This window comes from Dermochelys coriacea, chromosome 12, assembly GCF_009764565.3.
Source record: "Dermochelys coriacea isolate rDerCor1 chromosome 12, rDerCor1.pri.v4, whole genome shotgun sequence".
NCBI lineage: Eukaryota > Metazoa > Chordata > Testudines > Dermochelyidae > Dermochelys > Dermochelys coriacea.
This window is the reverse complement of record NC_050079.1, coordinates 15,236,701-15,263,114: the sequence shown is the minus strand read 5'-3', so window position 1 is coordinate 15,263,114 and position 26,414 is coordinate 15,236,701. Positions and strand designations below refer to the sequence as shown.

At 36.7% G+C, this 26,414-nt stretch overlaps 1 long non-coding RNA gene across 3 annotated transcripts in view; it reads right to left on the bottom strand.

Moving 5' to 3' along the window:
- LOC119841303 overlaps positions 1-26,414 on the bottom strand; it is a 338,866-nt gene that overhangs the window by 107,166 nt on the left and 205,286 nt on the right. Inside the window, exon 4 of one of the 3 annotated variants that reach the window (XR_006275068.1) lies at positions 22,216-23,057. The exons of the other annotated variants lie outside the window; for them this stretch is intronic. This is a non-coding gene — a long non-coding RNA (uncharacterized LOC119841303). Of the gene's footprint in view, positions 1-22,215; positions 23,058-26,414 lie in introns of those variants that run through there. 3 annotated transcript variants of the gene reach the window in all.

Sequence of the window (26,414 nt, the reverse complement as noted above, 5' to 3'; positions counted from 1 at the left end):
TCAGTAAGCTATTTGATAAAAAAACACCAGAACACCTTAAGTGAGAAACCGTTGAGCTTATTTTTTTCTATTTTTGACTTTAGCTGTCCCAACTTTTCCCCAAATAAATTGTAAGGAGAGGTTTCTTCATACATTTCAGGTCAACAAATCTGAATTTGTTATATTCCTGATGTGCTCTGAATAGTTCAGTGGACCATGTTCTCAGTCTTAGATTTCACATTACTGCACATAGCACTCATAATTTAGAAAGAAAAGATCAGAAATACAATAACAGTCCTCACTATTTATATTTCTACACTTGCTCAAATAAAGTTTTTTTATTTAAATGTGTATTTGATATAAATGTCCCATTTTTATGTTCTTTGACAAAAGCTATGAATTATTAATTTGTCATTGTATTCACTGAACTGTAATTGCAATTAAATGTCTGAAAGTTAGTGAAAAGAATTAAGGGAAAAGATTTCTTTATAAAAATTCATGAAAACATTTCCATAAATTCTTTTGAAATAATTATAAAGCCTCATAATTCTTTATGAAATTGCACCTGAATATTCAATGCACCCAAAATTATTATTTTAAAATAATTCATTTTAGTATGAAAAATAAAGGCTTTTATTTGCTATTCAACCTGTTTTAAAATTAGAGCCCTGATTCAGCAAAGTAATTCAGCATGCTACTAACTAAGCATGAGTAGTTTGTTGAAGTCACTTGCACTCTAATGGCAACTTCATACGACCTTATATCAACAAATTGGCACATCTGACTGTCACACATTCCAAGTATTTAGAAAGTTAATCTGGTTTTATGTTGCTGAGGTTGCCGGTAATGTTATCTATTGACAACAGACTTGAAAGCCTTATATCCCTATATATACACACACATATGAGAGAGTGTGCAGCAGTTCACTCTTGACTGCCTCCTAGGTTTGGGGTTCAAGCAGTTGGTACCAATCTCTGTCGGAAATAAACATAACAGGAGTTCCCAGACTACAGTCATGAAACAAACAGTGTCTTAATGCAGGTCTACAATTAATTTCCTATATTGCACTACCAGAGAAGCTGAGGATAGTGGCCAAAGACAGGCATTGGAAAACATTTTAAGGGAGGAGCAGAGCATTGTCCCTTTTTAGGTAGGGGATGGATATGGGCAGTCAAATGTATCTTAGTGATATTCAGAAACATTTGGTTACCTTGAACAAATGGACAGGTTATTTTATTGTTTACCCATGACTAGTTTCTAGCCTGTAAACACCGGTAGAGTTTTCACATCTCCTCTTTACATTGTAGCCAGGCTATCTATCTACCTATGTACAAGGCCTCAAATTTTTGTTGCTCTTTTCTGAATTTTCTCCAGTTTGTCTATATCTTTCAAATACGAGATATACAAAACAGAATGCAACACTTGAAGCATTGTTTCATTAGAGCTCTATACAGAGGTTAACCATCTCCCTGCTCTGTGTCCTGATGGCTCTGAATATGCAGCCCAAAATCACATCAACTTGTTTTGTTGCTTTATCACTCTGCAATTTCAGATTTAGTTATCTGGATATTATTATTCTCTTTTGGTATCACAACCTTTCCACTTCCTCACTCTGAGCTTTGCTTTATTGTATGATTTTACCTATATATCAGTTGAAATATTTTTAGTTAAAAGATATGCAGTATTAGGGTCACGATTTCAAAACTGGCTAGAAATGTTGGGCGTCATGGTTTCGGGGTACCCATCCTGAGACACTTTAAGAGGGCAGGTACTCAGCATTTTATATAAAATCAGACTATTCTGTGGGATCTATATACATTCTGTGGATTAGTATGTATTAAATCATGTTTGCTTTCTCTGTTTGTGTTTGAAATCTTATAAAGAATTCATTTTATAAAATGGGGAAATAGATTCAAAGCTATCTCCAGAAAACCCAGGAATTTCTCACTCTGGCACCAACAGAACATGTCACAAGTGTCTAGCACATGAACAGTTGACTACTTATTCTTAGTCCTCCATTTTTAGACTTCTCTACCCCACTCTGAGTTAACATTATGAGATTATAAGAGGAGTGATGACAGTTGGGATACTGCAGCGGAAGATCAGTAGTGAGTTCTTTGGGGGATTGGATATTAAATATGCTAGTATTTAAATCTGAGAAAGGATCATTTGGGGTAGAGAACATCTTGCAAATTAAACAATGCTTTCCTAATTAAGCAAATGTTTGCAATTCTTGGGTGAATAATCTTTTCTGGAACTATGAAAAGATATATAAACCATAACAGAAATTAACATTTGTAAGCTGGGATCTGATCCTGGAACTGATTGTACGTAGGTTCAGCCCTGCGTCCTCAGACACTCACTTGAAAACTGGCCTTCAATTTGGACACAGGTTTTATGTGAATACATCTTTTGTCATTCACTGAATACACAAACAAAGTTTCTTAGGCCTCTGTTTATAGTTAACATACCTATTGTGGATAAACTCAATCAGATCAGATGCATCTACAAGGGAGATACAACGTCTTCCACCAACAGGGTCATCTCCACAGTCACAATGAGTGAGCACACTAACTCAGTACCAGATGACTATTAGTCACAGGAGTAGACAGCAATACAAGGGTAAACAATGCCTTCATTTTAGTTTATGATTCTGCAGTTTATGTTCCAGGAGTTTTCAATTTTTGTCTCGTAGTCACATCAACTCACAGAACCAAACAGGGAGATATATTTTCATATAAAAACACTGCCTCATGACCTTTACAATTATTTCAGGATGAGTAATATTCATGAATATGATTAAGTAACTGCTACAGGGAACATATATGTGAATTTCCTAATGAATACAGTTACTCCTAGGTCAATGAGACATCTTTATTTAAGGACTCTTCCTCACTCTTACCCTAAAGTCATCATAAATCTCCCTAACATATATGACAATGACTTGTTGGTACATGAATCAAGGGCATGACATCAGCCAAATATTAAATTACTACCCATAAAAGCTATGCTTAATTGCTAATTCTGTTTTTTTAAATCTTTCCATTCTTTTTCAGACTATCATTTTCCTTAAGTGCTCTCCAATTATATGGGAAAGAAAATAAAGACAGAATTTCCAGAGTATTATTTGTAATCGTGCCTATAGTTTTTTATATTATTTGTATCCCAGTATACTACTCTAGACTTTAATTTGTCCTTTGAGTCTCTGCATATAAGAAACTAATAGGTTGCATGTTTCCAGGCTATACTGAAAATGAACTCAGACGGGAACCAAATCAGAATCTCTTTGAGAGGCAGGGGTTTGGGGGGGAAGGTGTACAATTAAAACTATACTCTGTTATATTTCTGAAACTATTTTTCTACTCTAATTCTGGGATAGCCAAAACCTTGTTTACAGCAGGTTTTTGTTAATGTTCAGCTGAAGATAGCACAAATCTCTCTATACACATTGTCCCCCTCCCATAAGGTCATAGTGAGAGGGAAAGCTTTGGCTAGACTGGCACTGAACTGACATGCCTGAGGAAGGCACCTCTTTCTCCCTGGGCTACTCCATCCTCTACATGGAGCTGTGGTGTGCTGGGGGCGATGGCAGAAGTTCAGCCTTTGCCTCCATTATGGTATTTGAAAAGTTCAAAAGTACCTCATTGGTCTTAGAGTGCTGGGAGGGGCACAACAAGCTCTATTCAGGCAGGGAAGACCTATCGGGGAGGAAGAGTGGCTAGTAGATAGAGCACTGGTTTGGGACTCAGGTGCCATGGGTTCTATTTCTAGTATTGCCACTACCCTGCTGGGTGACCTTGGGCAAGTCACTTCAGTTCTTTGTGCCTCTGTTTCTCCAACTGTACAATGGGGATAAATGATGCTTATCTCCTTTGTGAAGCACTTTGCAATCTGCTGATGAAAAGCACTATATAAGAGCTAGCTGTTATTATTGTCTAGCAACCCTTCCTAGTGTGGTTTAGGCTGGGTTATTGAAAGTTCAGTGCTGAGTGTCTCAATGTGATTTAGAGTTTCATGACCATATCATGATCATGGGAAGGAAGTTGGCCACTACAAATCAGTGAGGACTGTATGAGGATTTCACGGCATTGGGAAGCTTGACTGAAGAATCTTGTGTGTTTATCTTATTGCAGTATGGAATGATGGTGGTAACAATGGTCCAATTTTCAGGATCCCAACTCAGAGCACAGGGCCTGGAAGCACTGGTTAAGACCACAGTCTTAAAATGTGCAAGTTGGCTTCAAAAACAAAAAACAACCTGGCTACCACAAAGGTTGAACATCTCTCAGCATGAAAGCTCATTGCAGGGTCCAAGTTCAGACTTAATATAAATGAATATAATGCCATTTAGCTTTATATAGGCCAGAAATCTGTGCAAGCAGTCATGGTATTTTCCAGTGTCACCTATAAGACTGATGCATCCACCTTATTTCACTAAATAGAACCAAATACCTCTTGATATGAGGCCAATTTCTTTTCTAGAAAAAAGAATTTCTGCTAGGAAACTAATGGTTTCACAATATTGTTTTGACTATTCACATACACTTAACACATTCTTAAATAAAATGTAATAATCAACAAGAAAGGTTATGTTGTATTTAAACATGTCAGCAACTGGCACCATTGCCTACTGTGATAATTCAAGGACAATCAATGCTATGCTATTGTCATTAATATAAATTAATCAATAGGCAAAAACTTTAATATAAGCCTAATTATGAGTGTCTCTTTGCATGAAACTAAAGATATTGAAAATGTTGACACTGGGGAAGTGTCCTTGGACCAAAACTCATGCATAAGTCAATAATCTATTATGATTTTCATTTTGCAGAAGAAGTGCTATTATTTCAAAAGGTCTCAAAAATCAATTTAGCATTTGGTATATCTGTGTAATCATGACATCCTAATTAAAATATCCAATCTGAACAGTACACAAGATGATGTTTAATCTCTAATCAATGAGTACTGAGTGCAGAAATTACAGATGCATTAACCTTTTTTTAAATGCACTTTACTACTTTTTCACAGATTTCATATTCTCTTATACTCCTAGTAGCCTTTTTGTACACCCTGAAAAAGTGCACATAAAATAGTTCTTCATTATAAAAGAAAACAGATCATTTAGAACATCAGAACATGAGAGAAAAATGCCTTGGTTTGGTTCTTTTAATTGGTACTGTATTTATATTTATCATCATTACAGGTAATACTTACTTGGTATATTTTGAGTTTAGACCCAGCCAAAAGATTTTATTGTGAACTCTTTGTAGGATTAGGATGCATGTAGTGAAGAAATTCTTTCACTAAAACCTCAGTTATCTAACATGAGGGATCCTATATTTTAGAGGAACCCTTAACCTTATATTGCCTCATACCTCCCATCATTTTTTCATTTTCCAGCTACTCTGTTATCTTCATTATTGATTTTGTGGATACAGTCACCAAATAACAAGAAAAGGGCAGAATTCCATTTTGCTTGCAGAGTAAAATACCCCACGTACCACCCCATAAATTTCCTTTGGAGAGCTCATCAGTGTGGAGGATAGATGCTCCGTTATCTGTGTGTCAGATGATTATCTGAGAACTTAATTTAATCTCCATTACACCCCCCTTCATATTTCAATTAAATATGGTATCAGAATGTTAACATCTTTGAACCTGATATTTCTTCAGTTAATTTCCCACTAAGAGGTGCTAGAGAGTAACAGATGTCACAATTATGCAATTATTAAGCACTTTTAACAGTCATTCTCTCAAGGGTTTGTGGTGGGACTGGGAACACTGGAAAATTAATCTAGTGGCAGTATGCTTCTGTTGTGATCTATACCACTACAATCCGCTATAGTCCTCCTTATGCGTGACAAGCATTTTTGTACTTGTGTAAAGGAGGTTAATATATTAGCAGATTATGCTTCAACCTAGATTTCCTATGCTAAAGTGATCTAAGGATTTATAAGTGCATGGCCACATTGTGCTTATTCTATGGCATGACATATCATTCTAAAGCTCTTTTGACCAAGGTGTCAGGAATTATAATAATAAAATATCATCGACTTTTGACCACCACAGTCAAATGCTTCCTTAAGTCCTGCAGATGATGAGCTTCTCATTTTCAGCTGGAGTTAAGGGTATGCAGCACCTCCATGGATCCATGATTAAGTCCTAAGATAACACACCAGGCAGCTCTTCCACTAAATTATACAGTGTGTGTTATTCTTCTCCCAGTTGCAAGGAATCATTCCATTTCCAACTTACAACAATCACAATTTAACATGAGATTTAAAAAAATCTCTCACTGCTGCTGGTACACTGGTAAAATGGCAGCGTGGTCAATCAGCACAACACATAGCTCAAGATTCCTTTTTTTTTTATAAGAACATAAGAATGGCCATACTGGGGTCAGACCAAAGGTCCATCTAGCCCAGTATCCTGTCTGCCAACAGCAGCCAATGCCAGGTGCCCCAGAGTGAATGAACAGTGCATCAAGTGATCCATCCTCTGTCACCCATTCCCAGCTTCTGGCAAATAGAAGATAGGGACACCATCCCTGTCCTGGCTAATAGCCATTGATGGACCTATCCGCCATGAATTTATCTAGTTCTTTTTTGAACTACGTATCACAATTGTAAACTAAAATATGTACCAATAAGCCACATCTAAATACACCTAGAACTTTAAAACCATACAGATTTTCTAACTGTGATTCAAATTTATTAATTAATTGTATGTTCAGATTTTACGCTTTTTATTAATGGCAATCTGGACATGCAATTGCCTCTTCTCAACTTCCCCCTCCCTCCATGCTGTTCTGTCCACCAGTCTGTTAATTTTATGTTCCCGGATTTTATATCTGCTGTTTTCTCATGATTTTGGTCTCTACCTCTTCCCCATGCCCTTTAGCACCCCTTGCACAATCTATTCCCTGGCAGGTTTTCTGTATCCTGTTGTCCCAAATAGTAAGATTTTCCTGTGCCTCGTATTAAGCACATTTGAAAGCATGAGAGGTAACTGTGTTGCATCATGAACTGGTGTTACCTACATTTGTCTCATTAGGGGCCTGAATCCAAAGCCCACTGAGGTCAATGAGCTCAATGGGCTTTAGATGAGGGTCTCAAGAGAATTTATCTTCTGTAACTGAAAGTGCTGAAAAATTCTTATGAGTGGACTTCAGAAAGTACATGTCACTTTTTATTATAAAAACAAATTTTTAAAAATTTCATTAGAAGAGGCTTTATTATATATATAACGTAAAATAAAATAGATAAGCTCTATGGGTTGCAATAAATGCATGGAAGTTATTCATATTCTTTAGAATAGCAAAAACAGTAATAAGAGCTGCCTTTAAACACGTTGGCCTCCTTAGTGCTCCTGGCAGGTCTTAAATGGCTTAGCTGGACATTTTACTGTAAATCAGATTGTAAGCTCTCTGGGTCCAGAACTATCTTTGTTTGTACAATGCCTAGAACAATGGTGGCCTGGTTCAATACAAATAATGAACAATAATAATATGTTAAGTTTTCAGCCATGTCTTTGTGGTCACTATGATTATACCCAAAGCTGGAAATCTGAACTCTTGAGTTCTATTCATAACTCTGCTACTTGTCTTACTAAGTAATGCTGGGCAAGTTACTATAGCCTAAACTTTCAAAAATGGCATTCCTTGGGACATATATAATCACTGAATGTAAAAAATAAATAATTAAGTGGACATACCTACCTTCCCACTGTACCTCACAGAGATTGAGAGAGATTTATTAATGTTTATAAACCACTTAGAGCTCTTTGGGAGAAAGGTGCCATGCATATGCAAAGTATTGGTATATTTTAGTCCCCTAACACAAAGGGGATACAAAAATATCCTTTTCATAATAAATAAATAAATAAATAATAATGCAACTGATTTAAATTCAAATAAAGCATTGATCTGTGTATTTAATCTTCTGCTTCAAACACAAGCCAGATCCTGACTCTTGCAGCAAAAAGTGGTTGGAAATCTTAAACAGGCAGCTGGGGATTTTTGAGTAATGGGAAAATCCTTTGTGGTATAGAGTGGAAATAGGGGGTGTGATGGGGAAATGAGAACCCAGATTAATCCTAGGATCAGGAATGCAGAAAGGTACCATAAACCCACCATGCCCCCATCTCCTAGCTGTGTTGATTGACCCCATAACCTGGGGGACTAAAAATGTTGTGAATAAATTGCCTTACCCTTCTTTTCCAGCATATTGGTTAACTTCTGTATGCAAGAGGGTTTTATGAATCAGAAATGACTATTTTTACACACTCTCCCTTTGGGGTGTAGTACATATAATCTATACTTATGTGCTTTTTCATGTAATGTGCTTGTAGCCAAAATGCGAGACCGGCTATGAGAAAATTAAATAGAACAAGCGCTGCCATGTGCTCCACAATTAAAGGAAACACTAAGTAGCAGCAATGGGAATTAAACAGGACGGTGTGTGATGCCAAATACCAAATGTGCAACCAAAATATCTGCCAAGCCTCCCTTATTTGTTACGATTTTTCCATATTTAGATTAATGCATATAATTATGTGTCCTGCAGTGGTAACATGACTATGCTCAAGACCTTTCACAGCATATGTTGTTGGCACAAATATCTTCTTTTGTGGGGGGGGGGAACTTGGCCAAGATTACATTTGTTGATTTTATATTGGCATCCTGACTGTGCCTAACAGCTGGCCCTAAACGTAATGAAACCACATTGCATTTATTCAATTAAACAACTATGCAGATTCTTCAAGCATATATCTCTCTCTATATTCTTTAACCAGCTTTATGACTTGATGCCCCCCGTCTATTAGTTTTGCTTTTTCTTGACATTTGCAATGGGAGTGTGGGCCAAAATTACTTTGATTTTTTTGTTTTGGTTTTAGTTTGATTGCTATCCCAATTCATTTAAACTGTATAGACAGAAATTCAGTTTGAAACACCACTGAATGTATGCTGATACACTTTTGATGGTGCTTTAATGTTTGAACTTCCTAGGTGACATTAACCCACACTGTCCTCCTTTCTCTACTTGATGTTTTTTCCACCAAGGTATTCGAAAATACTTTTTTTTAAAAAAAAAGGGGGTTGAATACTTATTTAAGGATATTCCACTGAGCTATTTGCTGTAGAAAACTAGTCACTCTCAAACATCCTACTCCCTGAATGATTCTGAAGTTAGCATCTCAAACATTTTCCCCTATAGACGTAGTATGAGGCTTGATTCTGATCTCACTCCTTTGGTGCACGAGCCATAATTCTCAGATTTGACAGGGCAGCCTACAGCCAGATTATCAACCATACTAGGACCTCTCCAGTGGCATGAGGATCCTCGGGTGGTGCAGAGTTGATGTAATGAGCCCAGTGATCTCTGGATGCCATAACAGTCCCTTTAGGCTACCGGTAGCCCATGCAAATTAGAACAACTTTCAGGCTACTCTAAATAACACAGGGGACCAGTGTAACATCAATTATTTTTATTGGCATTTGCATCTTGTAAGACAAAGTTTGGACAAAATACAAAAATAATTTTGAGATGATTATAGCTAATTAGCATTTTTATTCAGGACCTGAGCCATAACATTTTGAGCTACTAAAGGACTCAAGAATATATGATAAGTTATCTGAGCCAAATACATAGGGTGAAATCCAGGCCCCGCTGGGAGTTTTGCCATTGACTTCAGTAGGGCCAGCATTTCACCCAATAAAACCTAACATTGATTTATTTGTTCTCTCTCTCTTAGTTTAGTGGTGAAAGCCCGGAAACATATGGAAAAATCTATCAGCAAGACTTTATTGTACAAATTAGCTAGTCCTGGGGTCAGATCCTCAAGCTATTAAGCCATATGAACTAAAGAAATGGAGTTACTACTAGACTTGTGGGAATAATTTGCAAAAAAAAAATAATGCATTAAAAGAATTCGGCCCTATGTTTCTTTATCAATTGCCGGTGAAAAAATTTGATTTTTGTCAAATGTATCTATTATTCAGAACTGATCATGAGGGCCTAGACTGCAAGGAAGTGTAGGATGTTCCTCCATGTCATGATGCAAAAGTCTTAGAACATGGGACTTCTTAGGGGCTGAAGAAAGTGTTGTATATCCTATTTTAAATCCAGGAATCTCCCTTTTCAGGTGGTACAAAGCTCTATTTATTGGTCAAGTCCACATTTCTATAGCATCTGTGTGCTAGCACAAGATTTCAGATGCTTTGCTTGGAGGGCAGGGAGATAAGTGACCTCCCAGCATTAGGGTAAAGTAGAGGAGTGAGGGGCATACACTGTAGTCTGCTAATGGGATGGAGGCATGTGCTCTTTCATCACCTGTGGAGATATTCATACATTTTAAGATAAGAAGAGTATGATGATTGTTTAAATCTGACCTCCTACATAACAGAGCCCAAAGAACCTCACACAGTAATTTATTCATCAGGCCCACAATCTGAACTGTAGCACATCTCTGAGAAAGATACCCAGTCTTCATATCTATAGCCATATGAGAATTTATCATGTACCTCTGAGGATTGCCACCCCGCCCACTGATTCATCTCCTCTGGAACTATTCTAACATTCCAATACACTGAACAACTTGAAATATCAAACCGTTGAATAGAGACAGGCAGAGAAAAAGTTGTCATAGAAACTGTGACTAGAGTTCCAGGGGAGTCAACTGAGGTCACTCAATTAGCGTGACCAGCAAAGAATGTGGTAGACAATCCCCAAAGCTGGTGAATAGTCCAATACTTAGATTTACCAAACCAGCACAAAACAGCTTCTATAATACCTCACTGGTTACCCATAAGCCAACAATACAGTTCCCTTAGAGTAACCCAGCCTCAGGCCTCCACCTAGACACCCAATTCAAATAGGATGAGGATTACTGAAAATCTTATTCATCATATAAAAAAATTCTACCAATCCCAAATGATCGGACACATTACCTCCCAGGTTAATAAATATTCCAGATCTTACCCAAATACATGCTTACAGACAATTCTTATTAACTAAACTAAAATGTATTTAAAAAGAACAGAGAATTGGTTAAAAGATCGATGTACATACAGATATGAGTACAATCTTGAGATTTAGATTCATAGTAGAGAGGGTGAGCTTTGTAGATGCAAACAGTTCTTTCAGAAACAGTTAATAGGTTATAGTCCAATGTTTATATTCAGGACGGTCCAGTCAGGACTGGGATCTCAGCCTTATGGCTTAGGCTTCCCCTGCATGAAGCCTCAAGCGGATCTGAGATGACAGGATCAGGCCCCAAGCCATTTTTATACAGTTTCAGGCCTTCTTTGACACCTCGGAGTCCTTATACGAACAATAGGCACTCATGGGGACTTTGAAGTGGACCCATTTCCTAAGCATTGTTGACCTTTACCAACATATATGTAAATACACAAAATCACAAACATCATCTACCCATATGTTTTTAAGGGTTGAAGTTGAGTCATTTATCCAGCAGGATGCTTAACTCTTTCTGGGTCACAGAAACATTTACTTTTTTCCTCCAAAAAATGGAATTAAAATAGAATTTCCTATATGCTACCAACTCCAACCCCCATCCCTTTCCCCAAAACACTTACCCAAAGACCAGCAGAGGCTAGATTCACCTGTGTACCATTTACAGTTTTTTTATGTTTAAAACTGTCATGACTTTAAAGTTCGCTATCTTGTACTCTTACTCCTGTAGAGATATATAAGGGAGTTTTATACCATTGTAAAGGAGAGATTCCCAGCTTCTAGACCTGCAAGGCTTTCAGATAATCAGACTTTAAAGCTATGACATGGTTGAGTATTAAGAAGTTCTTTCACACAACATTTAGAGGTTCTTTATGGCTCCCACTGTGCATAATATACTTTGACTTGTGGAAACTAAGGCAGCTGGTTTTACAGAGGGATATGAAAAATAGTGCTAATAAATTTTATAAAAACTCACTAAAACATTCCCAAAATAGCTTTTCTCTAACATCTGTGACATATGCAGAATGCCTGATGGCAATGGCATGATGAGCAATTGTTTGGGATGACTCATGGCTTAGTCACTTGAGAATAATATACCCATTACAAAGTTCAGACTGATATAAGCTTTCATACCACACCACGTATTCCATATTTTATTTTATATAAAGGATGGCCTGCCAACAATCTACTTCCAAAGGGAATTGCAGAGCCTCTACAAAGTATAAAAAGGATGCAGAGCCCCAGCCCTCAAAGAATCTATGCTACTGGTGCCCCACTTGCCTACAGAAACTACAGAAAGTTTACTTACCTAAAGAATTAGGTGGGTCACTTTTGAGGACATGGCATGACAGCCTGTGCTCACTGGGGTTAAAGTGATAGCCCAGCTTTAATGCATTATGTACAGCCATTTGTTGGCAGTTTGCTGTAAAACATTTCAGATTAAATAGGGCATTATCCAAAGCCCACTGAAACCAATGAGAATCTTTCCACTGACTTTAACAGTCTTTAGATTAGGCACTTGGAACCAGATTTTCACCTAGTGTAGATTCACTGACTTCAGTAGAGCTACCCCGATTTACACCATCTGAAATTCAATCGTGTCCTTAATATTTATATTGTTGTAAATGGTGCATGTTTTTATAAATATAAACAAAACAAATATAGCTGTTTTCCCAGATTTATGAACACAGTACAGCATTTTGGTGCTTTTAGAAATTGAGATATAAATCACTAGGGGACAGAGTCTTAGCTGGTAAAGATCTACATAGCTCCCTTAATTGTGATTTATACTAGCTGAGGATCTGGCCCTTGGGTCTTTTTTCTAACTGCAGAAGGTACCTGTCCACATCTGTATACTGTATACATTTTTGCTTAAAAAAAACCATTCTTTTCTTAAGAGCATGATTTAGAAAACATTCTGAAGCCAGAAAATGGGATTTTTTTTAGTGCTCTGAATCTGAACAATGACTCTTCAGATTTACTTGTTTATAAAAAAAATGTATAAAGTCTGAAAACTTATTTGCCAAGTTTCAGCCTAGTGTAAATAAAAACAGTTCAGTTAAATACTTGTTAAAAAGAGTTTTATAATAGAAACATGACTGGAGTAGGCCCTTAACTACACTGGTGCTGCCAGGTGACGCTATACTACAGTGTTTATTTAAGGAAAAACACCCAACAGGGTGTGTGTCCGAAAAGTTGTACATACATGCCTTGGGTACATTGTTAAGCAAAGGACCAAAACGCTCTGTGCCTTCTCTACCACAGAAGTGCGCACTGTAGATCTTTATGACTGTACACTTGAAGTGTTGTTATTCCCTACATAAACACTATTACAGCAGCGTCTGGCAACAAGATATAAAATTAATTTTACTATATCTAGTTAATGCTGTATTACCTTATATCACAGATAAATGTTTTATATTTTTGCACAAAGTTTGATAGATAATTTTATTTTATTCCACAGATTAGGTTTGGCTTTGAAAAAGCCTAATAATTTTTTTAAACCATATTAGTTTCTGCTAGTCACCTTTGCTGGGAACATTTATCTAGATGGGCTACATATTAAGTGAATTGAAATAAGAGGAACTGTTCCTTTAAATTATATTCTATTATCTTTGCACCGATCTTACATTTAAAGTTGCAATGGAAGCAGTTACAGAAATAATTGGGCACAATCAGGATCTAACTCTATTGAAGTGGATGATTATAAATTCAGTCCATTTGAAAACATGGCTAAAAAGAGGTTTTACCAAATATTTTAACAGCATTATGAATTCTTCAGAGCATACCAATGCCTTTGTGAAATGTAATGTAATCCTATAAATAATCATTCACTCCTCCTGTCCCTATTCTTCTATTTACAATAAAATAAAGTTGGGAATATTTCAGGTAAACATCCATACCTTTTATATAGACACACACACACACAGAATCTGATCCTCTGTTCTTAATTTAATTCAGCAGTTGGCTACACATGGCCAGAAATAAAAAGCTGGAGATTTCCATTGGCTTTAAAATATGATCCAACATTTTAGCAGCAATTACTATTCCCATGACACCTAACCAAGTTTAACAATGCATAGTAGCAAGCAAGCTACAGATGCTTCTTGTCATGAGAATATTAAAAACAGGATAGAAGATTATGTAATTCATTCTTTCTACAAACCAAACAAGCTGGCAATGAACTGAACTGATTCAAAAATGTTTTTGCAGTTTTGGCCTAAACATGAAGACCATATGGAGACTGTCACATATACTCAACTTAATTACCTCTTCAGTGTCACATCCAGAACTGCCTGTGTTGGAAAGTAAGACATCCATACATTCTCAACTTGTACATGGTGAGACAAACTCCTTACTCACATTGGCAAGCAGTTATTTACAGAGTAGCCCAGTTGACTTCATTGGGACTACTCATAATAGTAAAGGTATCAGATCTGTAATATAGTCCACAGCCAGGTTACCTTTGAGTAATGTAAAACTAGATAGTATCTTTTAAAAGAAATCACTGGTCACCATTAAAACTTCATCATTTGCCAACAGGTTTTCGTTGCTTTTTAAAAACAGAAACAATGTAGGTCTTTAAGGGCCTGTGTCCACAAGGAAATAGACCATCACAGCTATAGCAGAATAATTATTACTACTTAGAGTAATTATTCCACAATAAAGTCACTTTTATCCTGGAATAGAGTGCCAAACTAGGGGAATTGTATCAAGTTTGTCCGAAGTCCCAGAATTACAGAAAGGAATGAACACCCTCTTTTGTAAATCAAGCACCTTCAAGGAGTCACCATTTGGGAATTCAAAACTTGAGACATCATGTCACTATGAAAATTTTGACCAATTATTGTCTTTTATTAAAGATGACAATTCTTAATCCAATATTCAACAGATTCTATATTTTCAAGTCCTTTCCTATGTGAGGGACTGTTTTAGTACTCTAACTTCATGAAACTTAAAGAGAAATTTCACAATGAATCTTATATGCTTCACCATATCTATAGTTTGGTAATAATCAACGTTCAGGGTGCCGATTCTGTGGTTTGTCTTAAAAACACTTGAGATTCTTAAAGTGTTCAGCTAGTGGTATTTCTAAGCAGAAACAAGGTGGGTGAGGTAATCTCTTTTGTTGGTGTGAGAGAGAGAAGCTTTTGAGCTTACACAGAGCTCTTCTTCAGGTACAAGATTGAAAGCTTGTCTCTTTCACCCACAGAAGTTGGTCCAATACAAGAGATCACTTCACCCACTTTGTCTCTCTAATATCCTGGGTCCAAACAAGGCTGCGATAACATTGAAAACAACTATTTCTAAGCCGGCATTTTACAAACACTTGTGCTTGTGGAAGTCTGAACTTAAACTACCAAGTAGGGGGACCAGATGTCCCAATTTTATAGGGACAGTACCAATTTTTGGGTCTTTTTCTAATATAGGCTCCTATTATCCCCCACCCCATCCTGATTTTTCACATTTGCTGTCTGATCACCCTACTACCAAGTACATCTTGAAAAGTTGGCTTCACTGCTCCCACTCCTACAAACTGAACCCCAATGCCAAACAAACCCTGCAAGGCTATGGATGTAACAACAGTCAGAAACAATGTGATTTCTTCTGTGTTTCTTCCAGAAATGGTCATTTTCTATGGGAAGTAAGTGGCTGACATCTAGTATTAAATATTATTTTTATTAGTAACCTCTAGTATTTATATAGTAATTTTTACCACAAAGGTGATAAAATCTTTCAAGATTACAGATCAAGGCGGTATGCCAGCAGACCACAGCTCACTTTACTATAAAAAGGTTTAAAATATATTTGGGATATATGAGGCTCCAGATGTTCTACTGATGTTCTACTGAAGATGTAGCATTTTGTAGATCCACTGAATTCATACTAGGAATTCATACCTCTTCCAGATCCCAGGTCAATTTTACTTGTGGGGAGAGAATCATAATATCTCTGTTGTGATACCTCATGACATGTGTGATCTTTTACATATACACGTTAGCATCTTACCAACTTTGGTCCTGATTCTGATCCCCAAACTGTATTGACAAATATTAATTTTTTGAGTACTCTCTCGGAAGTCAGTGGGACCATTGAGAGAGGCAGGTACTACTCAACAAGAGGAAGGAAATCACAATTTGGTCCTTCTAATCTAGAAACTCTAACCAATATTAAAAAACCCTTGAGCTTTAAGAACTTATTTTCCTTCCTTCATTACCACCAGAGAGAAAAACATGCTTCAAGCATTTCTGCCATGTTTGTTCAAAAAAATCTGGGAGGACTAAACCTATGCAATTCAAGCACCCACATTACCTTGGGTCAATCCCTGAATTCCATGAGAATATCCGGAATATGACTGAATGAAATAAGTGAAAAGTTCTTCCATTTACTCTTGGTGAATAACACCCTACTTGTATTGATTTCAGTTACAGGACTTGTGGAATGAGGTACTACACATTGTGACTAAAAGCAGCAGAATATAGCCCTGAGTAAGAACCGCCAGATTGGTCCAACTGTCAACTAGCAAATCTGTAATAATACATGTACAGCTACATAAATTAGCCATACTCTAAATCAAATATGACATATGTATATACACACACATTTTATATGCTATATTGTTTTTTATTTCAATTATTTGATATAATTTTTTTATGAAACTGAATCCTACTATAAAAAAAATACACTGCAAATTAAGAGTGGACATGCCACTAAAATGCTAACTAGAGATTGGCACAGAACACCTAAGGAATTCATAAGGGTGTTTACAGCTAAGGAATTTATAAGGGAACTTATAGCTGGGAGGAAACTCAGTGATAAGGACACCATGCTTGGTGCCGTCTGCACTGCATATAAAATTAGACTCTCTCACTTCATTAATGTGTTTAGACGAATGCCTGATGACTCTTTAGGTTACCTGACTGTTATAAGTACTAATTTTGTTTAAAAGGACATGACAGCTGTATTAATATAAATGCCAAAAGGAAAAATTACCATAAGAGATAAATTACTACAACAGATAAGTGATTATAAGCACTTTCAAAGCACCTCGCACCTAAGAGAGATTTACACACATCTAGTAAAACTTTATTTTGTCTAATAAATGTATATGTAAACACCATACACCTTTTTAATCTAAGTCCGATTTTCTAGATTTTTGTTTTTCTTAATTTATTTCTTGATTGTAGCCTACAAGGCTCTAATCATCCAACTTTGTTTGTAGGTGCACTTCAAAAGCTTTCTTTTAGAATCTTACATTTGATTTCTGGGACGTATTTTCTTGTTAACTTTTAACATATGTACCCTGTAGGCATGATTCACACAAGTCTCTGGAATTCTAAGGAAATGATGATCAGTCACGGAAATGTGTAAAGATTCAAGAACTCTGGCAATTTTCACTTCAAATGTTGTCAGTGAGTTACTATTATAAAAATACTTTTTCTCACCACTTCACTGTAAAAGAAAAAAAATCCTTAATACAGCATAGCTTTGAGAAAAGTAGCACATTTAATGAATGCCACCTCCTGAAGGTATATTTCCTCAAAGTTGATAACTGAATCAGTTACATTCAGAGAAATGCTAACGAGAGATGAGGTGCTCAGAAGGGTTTGGAAAAAGTTTATACCTTGATGCAAGAAGGAGGGTGGCAGCAGGGAGTAGCTAACCAACCAATAGACAAAACATATGGTTGAACTTTAATGGTCCTAATTAAACACAGAAATTAGGTTCCACAATAGTCTAAATGTCAACATTACTTTTTGTTTAATGGCATCTTTGGAAAGGCCAAGTCAGATGCCTAACATACATGTAGATATTTGTTTAAGTAAGTCATGGGTTGCTTTTCAAAACTTGAAAAGTGCTCCTTGACTCAGTCAAGAGCCGGTAAAAATTAAAAGTAATGAGCTCATTTCAATAAAAATTTATGAGACTGGTTTCATGCTGGCAAAATGGGTCCCGCAGGCAGTGTCCCTCCACCTGCTTGCCAGAAAAAAAAATTCCTCTATTTCAAAATATTTTACAAATCTTTTAACAGGATATTAAAGATACAGCTGCATCTGTATAGGAAAGTTGTAAAGGCTCTGTGTGTCTGACATTATCAGTACCAGCCGTTTTACAATGCTAAAGGAAAATGTAAAAAAAATCAGGAATCATTATTATATTAATTGAAACCTCTCATGAACATGTATTAATTATTCTGAAAATGAGTGGTGTCACAATGTCAATGAAATATTTTTGAACTTTGTTATGAAACTACAGTTAATATAGCAAGGACAAAACACAAAATTAAACAGAATGAAAGTGTTTAATAAAAAAGGATCTAACTCAGGCTTCCAGTAGTAAAGCCGTCACTTGTCTTGCCACACTGGACCCAAGTCAACCTTGAATCTCTCAAGTCAATGGAAATAAACTAGGGATGATTTTGGCCCATCATGCCTATGATAAGATCAAATGTATTTACGGTATACAAAATGATCTATCGTTAATGGAGACCTGGGGTCATATCACAGAATGATCACACTTTTCTTGCAGTGTTTTCAATGACTTGTGAGGGGTGGGTAGGAAGGGGGTGTTCAGAATGCAGATTTGGGATCAACTTTGAAGGACATCTGAATATGCACCCACAAATTTGCAAACACATCTATTAAAAAAACCTCTCAGTTTTAAACAATAATTAAGTATTCCCCTATCATTATCTAAAAAAAACTAAAAAAAACCCCTATCATTATCAAATGGATACTCTAGCAAATCACATAGATACATTTGTGAAGGCCCTTTTGAAAATGGGGTCCTGCAAGAACATATACACACAAAAGAGATGAGTAAATGACTGAGAAATTCTTAATTCTCTTGTTTTGCATTATGATACTACAGATATTTAACAATTCATAATTATATGTAGTACATATTGAAAATAAGATGGTTGGGTGCCCAATTAGAGATTTGTAACACAGAATTTAACTATCCTGAGAAGATCTGAATAGCAACTAGCATGACGACAAATTCTGACCTGGATGTTCATTGTGAACGTTACATGTGGTGAGAGATCATGAACAATAAGTGACTCGTAACAGAGAGCCCTTGCAATCAGTGAGCCTAATTTTGCACTCATTTACAGCCAGGGAATGGGGTGTGTGTGTATAGCTTACTGAAGAATTGGACCTTATGTATTTTGAAATGCTTGATGTGGCATAATATATGAATGGAGTATAATGCGAACTGACATATCCTAGTGTCAGATATATACACCAAGCCACATTGTTTTATATATTCTAGAATGGAAGTAACTAAAAAAATCTCCTAATACTTCTGAATAGTAATGCTTAACAGCTTAGAATGACCAGGTACTGTACAGCAAATTTGAAAGGGTTTCACACTAACATTTTATCTAAAACTATGTCACTTTCTTGTTTAAAACTGGTGTTTACATTTTTCCTACCGCTGGGTCAGATGCAAGACCTAGCATAGTGGAAGGTGACTTCAGGTGTTAAATCAACATTGACATCGTGTGCCACTCAATGTCAAAGCAGATGCTGGCTTTCTCTTCTTGAAAACACGTTCTTAGGCAGCTTCAGACATCTGTGACACTCATTCACTGAAGTGGGGCGATTTAGCCCTCATATATCCACAGAGTGTGGATAAAGTTATCTACCATCCATGCTACTCATCTTGACAGTCCAAGTTTCTTAATCAGTGATAAATCTGTGATAATTCCTTGCTTCATTGAATGTGTGAAGAATGGGGCTATATGATCAGATTGATTAATGCCAGATTGGGACTGTGGAGAAGACCCACCTATAGAGTTGCAGAGTTTCAGGAACTGTTTTCTACAAGTCAAATTCTATGTACAGTTACCAATGAGAGTGGTGGTAAAGAAGGGAGGTCATCAAAATGAGGCTTCTATAGTTCCAAGAATGACTGTAGCTCCATTACTGAAGGGAGAATGCACTGATGCTTAATCATAGTGAACCCAATGAGTATGCACATGGATATAACATGTACAGCCTTAAAAATTACGTTGTAAATCAGCATGACATGGAAATTTAAGTGCTACTCTTACACTTTCCCAAAAAAATTCAGGAGCATAAGCTGAAAAAGCAGGAGGACAGAAATAATTTATACATGTCTATGAAGAATTATACTGTATATTAACCGTGCATTCTGTAAAAAACAGTGTCTTAGACACAGCTCTTCACATTATAACCATGCTACTAATAAACAAATAAGCTATTCTTAAAGGAACATGCACATAAAAATTCATGGGTTTCAGAGTAGCAGCCGTGTTAGTCTGTATTCTTAAAAAGAAAAGGAGTACTTGTGGCACCTTAGAGACTAACAAATTTATTAGAGCATAAGCTTTCGTGAGCTACAGCCATCAAATTTCATTTAAAATTGGCTAAAAGGGAGGAGGAGTAACATTTGCAAGGGAAATGGTATGGAGATTTTTGTCCTTATCCTGTGTTTTGCCTTTGCTCTTGTGTATTTAGATATTTGGATATTTAGATGTTATAAATACAAGAGTATTAGTGTCCAGACCCAGGGAGCTGCTAGGTGCTGACTCTTTCTGTAAATCTGGCCATAAATGTGTTCTTCATTTCCCTGTAGGTTTTTCCAATGTATGTATATTTTTTTCTGTATAGGCTCAAACATTAGTGCATTGGAAAATCATATTCCCCCCAAAATGCAGCATGATAGTAAAAAGAGAAACATCTTTGTTAAAAGTAAGATGCAACATCAACTACACAAGTTATAAATCCACTTTCTTTTAATACAATGTTACCTTAACACTACTGCATTGTTTTTCTTCTCTGAGATGTTGTTGACACTGTCGGCACCATCTTCAAAAGCACCGTATGTCTTTGTGCGATATAAAACCAGTAGGCTACCAATTTTGCCATCAATCATATTTAATAGCATATGCTATTAATGTAATTTTGTTATTGAAGATTCCAAATCTATTCAGTGGATTGCATAAGACAATTATGGTTTTTGTTACATGCATGCAATCAGATATCTTTTTAAATTAGAGCAATTAAACATGGTCATTATAAATGGTAGAGTATGAAATATTCATTAAACATCAGGTGATATGGCATTCTTTTGTTTTGAAATAAATGACATTAGAATAAAATAATGAGATTTATTTTAATTATTTCATTTATATATATATTTATACATATATATATATATATATATATATAAAGATCTGCTTAATGGAAAGCATTTCTGAGGTTGGGAAGTATCACTTACCCTTTTTATTTGTGCACTATCTTGATTTTGCAGATATCTGATTAACAACACCTCTCAACATTGTACAATCTGAAGATCTGTAATAGACTTTTGCCAGCAATGAGGAAGATCTCCAAGTTTTTCTATAAAAACCCCTCATATAGACTATTTGCAAGTTTTTACCTGTTTTTACAAGTTTTTTTTAACTCATTTGACCCAATTCATTTATCTGAACAAATTGTACATATTTTATAACAATATCATGTGGGTTGATAAACTTTTTCATTCCAATGTTTTCTATTGCTATGTGTTAATAACTGTTCTTGAGGAATGATGTAGCAGCCTTGATGACCATATAAGTACTATAAGGTGAATACTAAATTGAGAACACAGCAAACTTATAGGCAGCAAGACACTATTGGAAGAAAGATATATAAAGCATCTGGGATTATTTTCATTAGAAGCTTTTAAGTGGTCAAGATGGAATTTAGGGATGTTGAAAGAATTAGAATAGTTATTGGTCTTTTATAGTATATTTCACGTGTACACTCAGACACACTCTTATTTTTATAATTATATAGTGAATATCATATACACCCCAGCTTACTTTTTAATAGTGACCATCTATTATTACTCTAGGTCACATCTGGAGACAGTTCCATTAGCTGTGTGTGCATGAAGCAGTGTGGGCCACTGAATTTCACTTTTACTGAACGCTACACACATGCCAGCTAGGACTTGAAAATGGTGTGCAATAAAAGCCATGGTACAACTTAGCTGCTTTCCAGAATATGTAATACCTAACAGTATTAGGTAAATAACTTGATCTCTTGAATATCTGAAGATAATGACTGTTCTCCAATGACTGGTTGTCTGGATATTTTAGATGTTTGTTTTGTGGTGACTCCTACAGTTCATAATTAAAGACTTAAAGGAAGGCTTCAGGAGATTTTGCTGGTCAGACCAGAAAATACATATGTAGCATGTAGTGTATAATAACAACATAAGCAAAAAAGAATTTTAAAATGACAGTATTATTCAATAGAAGGCATTTTAATATACATTTCATATTCATATTCCCTAAAATGCTCAGTGTTGAACATCAGAAAAAAGGAAAGTGTGCAAGCACAATGCCGTCTAATTATTCCTTGTTTAGCTATAGATAAGCCAACCATCAGTGCTCTTAGGAAGAAAAGCAAGATTTAAGACCAAAACTGTGCCCCTACACACTTAGGGGACATAAGACTCAGAGGTTCCTATCACTGAGTTCTCTGCTTTCATTCATTGGGAGGTATGGGCAGGGTCTACCCCCAAAGAAGATAATGATGGTCTGTTCCACAAACACCATAGATCCAGGGAAGTCACAGAGGACACTGATCCATCTATCCAGTGTCCTGTGCTTCTGTGTGGAACTCTGGGTCCTTTCCTGGGTCTTTCGCAACATGACTCCAGAGTTACCACAGTAATAGGAAGCCCCCACTTCAGAACCCGCTTTCAAGTAGCAGTAACCCACAAAGGAGTGCGCTGCAGAGACCTGAGGCTGTGATAATTTTCTCTGGAGAATACTGTGCAGCCATTGAAGGGGGGAAATGATGTGCATTCTGCCTAACCCTAACCCTAGCCCTCAAATACCTCCTCCAGCCAGCTCACTAACTCACTGCCTCCAGATGGATCCTGGACATGCAGAGAACTTGACAGAATTTGGCAAACAGGGGAAACTGACTGAGCTGAAGCTTCACTTCCAGGAAATCGACACATGGAGAGTCCTCTCCACGCATGCTGAAGAGGGGTACAGTCAGGCCCATAGTTGCGTGCATTGGTTGTGTTCTTTTAATGCCAGTTCTAATCAGTCCAGTCTGTTCTCAAAATCATTTAATTCTAATTTGAAAAAAAAGGAGTGAACTAATTTTAGTGTAAAACTACAGACAGATCATTTACACTTTAAAACTTTCACAAACAATAGCATACACAATGCTGCTGTATGTGAAAGGAAAAGAAGCCAGCAATAATGGGCACTAGTTTTTACAAAAAGTTTGCTGCAGCTCACAATACATATTCTAAATATTCATCTTGGCAGTGAACCTTTGATGGGGACTAAAACTGAGAATACTAGGTCTCTGTGCAGTAGTAAATCATATTATTTTTAATAAAAAGCCCATTTGGTTGTTTTCAAGTATGAGACAGCACAGCAAATACACAAGTCAATGTTTCTGATTGCTTTGTGCTCATTCAAATGTGTTTTTATGTAATTAAATAAAAGTTGGCAACTATTTTATTTCAATAATGTGGGATAGTGCCTTTGTGCAGTGGTTAAAACAAGTGAGATATTTAACTTGGAAAAGTGCTACTATCCATGTACAATCTCTACTTTTCATAAAGCTTATATATGATGCAACATACATAAACTAACATCTGCTTAGTCTTCAATTAGGCAAATTTCTGATCCTCCCTACACCAAAATAAATCCATCAAATTAACCCCATTCTTGCTTCTTCTACCAACCCAAAACCCTTACTTGAATGCATAACACATCTACCTCTTTCTTCCCTTTTCTCCTGACACTGGTGCTACTGGGTTCTTTTCTTCACTCCTTCTGGAACTGCACTAAGGAATGGCAAAGTAATTTAATCGTGCTTCATTTAAGCACAAGTAGTCCCAGCTAGGTTCAAGATAAGGATATGTTTTAATTCTTTACTGTATCAGGACCTTAACTCTCAGTCTCACGACCATTGTAGTTGATGCCTGCTGGGTTTCCCATTCTTTCTGATATGCTACCATACATTTTTTTCATATTAACCTGTGGAAGATACTGTAAGATTTTCCTATAAATATATCAAGGTGGGCAGATGTATAAGCCATATGAACAAACATATCTGGACCACCTCCAAGTCTGTTAAGATATGAGCTTGCAGCACAGTAGTTTCTTAGATTGGAAAGAGGTGTTCCAGATTGTACAATGAAACACCTGCAACTTCTGACATTGCACAGATATTCCCCTTGATAATGAAGTCTCACAATAAAATGCTTCACATTCTGACATAGAATGTCAGGCATAGCAGGCATCTATTCAGAACCGAAATTTAGGGCAAGGCCCTACAGGGATGTGGAAGAAGATTAAGGGGGAGTATTGCCACCCCTGACCACAGTGCTTTGTTACTTACAAACCTAAGAAGTGCAGTAAGATGAGGACAGGGGAAGCTACAGACTGGCAACAACATATAGCTCAAAATAGAAGCATTAAGAAGCTGGGTGTGAAATGCAGACCTTGATATTCCATATATCTTGCAGTAAGAAAATATCTTTTATGCAAGAACTCAGTTTTATTCAGTGGAATTCAACCTGCATCGTAAAATACCCTAAAAATCAAGTGGATGTATAAAGCCTGAGGACAGTGTTTTCTTAGCTCATTGAATAGAATATAGATTTTTTCCACTCGCAAAGAGCAGAATATAGTATGTTTATACATTTGGGGCCTGATCCTCAACTGGTATAATTTGGGATAACTCTAGTGACCTGAACAGAGTGATGCTGATTCATTGCAGTTCAGGTTCTGGTCCTAGAAATCTACCAAGAAATCAAGGATAAACGAAGTAGAAAGGAAGCCATGCCGGGGGGAAGGATAGCTCAGTGGTTTGAGCACTGGTCTGCTAAACCCAGGGTTGTGAGTTCAATCCTTGAGGCAGGCTATTTAGGGATCTGGGGCAAAAATTGGGGATTGTTCCTGCTTTGAGCAGGGGGTTGGACTAGATGACCTCCTGAGGTCCCTTCCAACCCTGATATTCTATGAGAGTAATGGCATTTAACTGTGTCATGGTTTGGCGATGGATAAGAGAAAGATAACTCACATTTCTGAGAGTGCAAGCTGCCCTCATGGTTGCCCCTGCTCTCTGTCTCTTAGAAGTGCAACTCTTAAGTACACTAAAGTGAGTTGCTGCTTCTGGTTAACAGGAGTAGTAGCTGATACTAAAAATTACCTATTTACATTCACATGACTACACATACCACCTTATCTGGGCCTTATCTTTACCCTTGTTGTACCCACATTTCCCCTAATCACCACCAGTGGTCAAGTTCAGAAACATTCTAGAGATTTAGAAATGTTTACTGGGACTCTTTTCTATAAACTCTTTTCCGTAAAGCCATAAGTGCAAATATGTAGGCTTCTTATGGAGAAATAAATATAGCCAATCCATTTTTACAATAGTTAAAACAGAAATTTCTGAAACAGCTCTTCTGTGCATAACAATGAGTCAAATTTAGATACCTTCCAGGGGTAGAACACATGCCATGTGATTCCCGTCTCCACCACCAGTTGGAGTACTGAGTATCTCTCTCCCATTTTTGATCCTGAAGGTCTACGAGACATTAGGCCTTTTACCTCTCCCTGATAAAGGATTGACTATACTGCTGTCCTCAATCCCAGGTCCACATGTGGTTTCGAGGGGACAACAGGGAGAAATTCCACATTTGAGAGGAAAAAGGGAAAGATTTTATGGAGGTTGATGTCTGTCTGAAGCTGATCAAGGGTTTGGAATGATAGAAGTAGCCCTAGCTGCGGGGCGATTAGTACACAAGTTGACAGTCAAAGGCATTTGTACAGATAACATGAGGAAAGACAATGAATGATATAACGGGGAAGAGAGTGGGGTGGCAGTAAAGGTGAGAAGAAATAGCCCTTTCTATGCAAGGATCTCTAAGCACTTTAGAATCATTAATACTTCCAGCACAATTATTGACGGATAAATTGGTAAATTAAATCCACTGTACATGTGTGTAAACTAATGAGACCACACAAACAAGCCCAAGACAGGTCTGTGAACAGAATCCACAATTCCCAGCTACCACCACCTTTAATTACTAGAACCCTTTTATATAACAAAAATACAACGTTCATTATCACAGAAAAACTCAGAACTATTTGCTCTTCCTATATAATAAATTTAGGATATCAAGAAGGTGAAACAAAAAACAAATGAATCAGTCACATACATTAATGGATGTTTCAAATTAATTTAACCTGGATTGTAATACATTTTCTTAATGACAAATCAATGTCAAAAATAATGAAAGAACTAATGATTCTGTCTGTTTCTCCAAAGTCTCACTTGTTGCATATGGTTGTATTGTCTGCTAGACCTGACACTATTTATTGGGTCCAAAAGGCTATATTAGAAATTTGGATTCCAAAGCTCTCATGCTTTTCAGTACAAAGTAAGTATACAGAACCTCCCACAA